The sequence below is a fragment of the Tribolium madens genome, unplaced genomic scaffold, assembly GCF_015345945.1.
Source record: "Tribolium madens isolate multiple individuals breed KSU strain unplaced genomic scaffold, Tmad_KSU_1.1 Scaffold_20;HRSCAF=117;Tcas5.2_LG4, whole genome shotgun sequence".
Lineage (NCBI taxonomy): Eukaryota > Metazoa > Arthropoda > Insecta > Coleoptera > Tenebrionidae > Tribolium > Tribolium madens.
This window is the reverse complement of record NW_025400985.1, coordinates 904936-908237: the sequence shown is the minus strand read 5'-3', so window position 1 is coordinate 908237 and position 3302 is coordinate 904936. Positions and strand designations below refer to the sequence as shown.

The 3302-nt window shown below is 30.3% G+C and overlaps 2 non-coding genes across 2 annotated transcripts; both read left to right on the top strand.

The window, feature by feature from the left end:
• Positions 1-1303: 1303 nt before the first annotated feature.
• Trnar-acg lies at positions 1304-1376 on the top strand. The gene has a single exon. It is a non-coding gene; the product is annotated as a tRNA-Arg (tRNA).
• A 248-nt stretch (positions 1377-1624) lies between these two features.
• Positions 1625-1716, top strand: Trnay-gua. Its single transcript is given in 2 exon segments — positions 1625-1661; positions 1681-1716. It is a non-coding gene; the product is annotated as a tRNA-Tyr (tRNA).
• The last annotated feature ends 1586 nt before the right edge of the window (positions 1717-3302 follow it).

Here is a 3302-nt window from a genome sequence, read left to right as displayed (position 1 = left end):
ATTAAATCATTTCTAACTCGAAAAATTCAATAATTTCAAAAAGAATTCCATAAATTCTAGAAAATTTCCAGTAATTTACAAATAATTCTAGTAATTTACTTTAATAATTAAAAAAAAATCTGGCGAAATTTAGTAATTCAAACAATCGATTGTTTTCATATCAATTTCTGTAATTTCAAAAGAAATTATCTCCGATAAGTCTGAAAAAATTCCAGTAATTTCAGTAATTTCCAGTAATTTACAAATAATTTCAGAGTTAACGCCCCTTCATATTATAAACAAAATATTTTAAAGAGAAAACAACCGGTAATTCGTAAGCCAAACTCAAAAAATTAGTACCCTACTGAGTTTTTCCTTTTTAAATTGTGTTTTTTTAAATCATTTGTTTCCAAAAAATTATAATTGAAAATTAAAGTAATGTAAAAAATGATCTTATTTGAAGAACAAAATTTTGTTTTGTTTTTGAGTTATTCGATTTTTGTTGTCTAAATTGCGATATATGTATGTAAAAAAATAATTTAATATAAAGTAGATAGTTGTAATCCCTTAAATCATGACCTTCATGAAAAAAATGTTTTTTTTGTGGGTTGCCATTTAAAAAAAATAATGTTTTTGTAAAACTCAAAAACAAAATAACAAAAATTTCGAAAAAATTTATTTCTGATTAAACATCACATTTTTATAGAACTTTAATTCATCAAGTAGTTTTTTCAAAAAACAAATACCTTAAGCAAAAAACGTTTGACTTTTTGTTGTTCAAAATTTTGCATATCGATGCATATTTGGTATATATTGGAGCATATTTCTTAATATTTTGTGCATATTTTCGTGAAAATACGCGCATATTTTACGATTTTTTCGTGCATATAATCCGAGCCTTATTAATAAATCAGTAATGTTTAATTGGTTGCATACACCGGCTGAAAATTTCAATAACGTATGTCGTGCATAAATTAATCAAACGACAAAACAGAAAGTTGTAATAATGCTCGAGGGAAAGTCAACAATGCGGAGTTGTGGTCTGTGCTAGAGGAAATTGGGTTTTTCTTGTATTTTACGCAAGACACGTGTTCAAAAATTTGACAGATAACTGACAGGTGTACGACACACGTTGATGAAATTGAAATTAACTTATAATACCATTGTGGTGTAGCAAAAAGATGTTTTTACATTTATTTTTATCAAAATCACTACTTAGAACGCTCTTGATATGATTACGTTAATTAAAATGTCAAATTAGTGAGTTTACGGTATTAATTAAACTTGCCCCGTTTAATCAAACTTTTACAATGTAAGAATTCAAGGTCCTGTGGCGCAACGGATAACGCGTCTGACTACGGATCAGAAGATTCCAGGTTCGAATCCTGGCAGGATCGACAACTTTTTTCAATTTTTTTAAATTAAATTACCAAAACTATTTTATTTATGAATACTTTAAATTAAATTTAATTGAAATTAATGTTTTTGTTCAATTTTATTGCCAGTTGTAGATATTTTAAATGAGGTTTTGAAAAAATAAATTAATTAAAAAGTTACGGTGTGTTTTAATTAATTAAAATTAAATAAAAAATGCATTAACTTGGTTCAAGCGCTTTTGACTCAGTTTTAGCCAAAAGTCGAGCAACCTTCGATAGCTCAGTTGGTAGAGCGGTGGACTGTAGAGGCGCAAAACGTGTGGCTATCCATAGGTCGCTGGTTCAAATCCGGCTCGAAGGAAACTTTTTTTCTCACTTTTGTGTATTTATCAACAAGTTGGTAAATTCCAACAAACTGTGTCATAAAGGGGACAATAACCGTCATTTCGCCACACAACACCTGTCCCATCGTCCGACCATGACCATAAGGTCGAAAATGGTAAACTCGATGGAAATTCTACCTCGTGTGGCACGCGAAGCACCATGTGCGTCTGAAAAACATGAAAGTGAATCAACTTCAGTTGGCGTTGACCGGCCACTAACAGTTGACGGTGTCAAATCTAAAATAACAAAATGGCGGTGGTGTTATCAAAACTACCCCATTTTTAATTAATGAAAAAATTGCAGTTTGTGTTTGGGGTGTTGTGATTGGTGATTTACGAGTCAAGAGTGCCATGGCTGATTATTATGGGGTAATTTCGTTGATTTTGCATTAAAATAATGTAATTACTAGGCTGAAATCAAGGACGGCGTGCTACTCAAAACAAAACACTTCTTGCACAACCTTGATTGCATTATTAAACATGCGGAAATTGACAAAAACAAAAGAAAATAAATACAACGCTGGCTTTGCGTTATTCAAATGTTGATAAGAAATTGTCTAAGTGATAAGAGCAAGTGTTTAATGAGAGTTATTTATACCTACAATACTTGGGTGTGTTCCAATGTTCCAATATCCTTGTTTATAATTGCGGAGCTTATTTATATACAACAAAGTTGAGTTGTAAAAAATAAAATAAAAGTTTGGGATTGTAATTTTGGTACAAATTGTAATAGGGATTAGGGAGTGCAGTTTTATTGATACATGTGTGTGCGAGTGGTGTGTAAAAGGGGATTCCGACTGATGGGGGCGTCTATTCACGCTTGGCTGCCTACTGGTGAGTCATCATGCCCTTTTTCCTGCCTCTCGTGTACAAAACCACATGGGTAATGGATTTTTAAGAATGGGATTGTTTTGGGTATGGTGACATTGTTGCCTAAATAGAGGGATTATTGGGATAAAAGGGACCAAAATAAGGGACAAAGTGTGGTCCATCTTGCCCGGACTCACCCTATGTAATTTTAATGTGTGTTTTTTCTAAATTTAACACAGATTATCAGAGACGTATTTTAGACTATTTTTTTAACAACTTATTGTTATTTTTATGTCTTATTAAGGTGTTAAACGTAAAAATTGCACAAAAATAACAAACCGAAAAGTCGTCAAAATTTTTTAAAATTAAAATTCGGATAATACTAAATGAAATATAAAAATACGTACTTTTTTTAGATTGTCTTATTAAATACAGTCGAGTTAATGGAAGAAGCGAGGAACCATTTTTGCTCAAAATAAAATAAAAAAATTGTAGAAAAATGAAATATTGTAGAAATCTTAAAAAAACTTTTGAAGTTGTTTAAAAAACGATTTGTTGAGTCACTTTGTACTTAATCTCAATTAAGTTCTGTTAAAATCGAAGGCAGAATATAATAAATAAAAAAACTGGAGAATTATTCTAAAATATTTTGAAAAAAGATCTTAATATTATGAAGAGATTACTTTTGTACATTCCAGACGAAATCATTTAACTTTTTTTGATTATTTTAACTAAAAAATCTGGTATGAACATC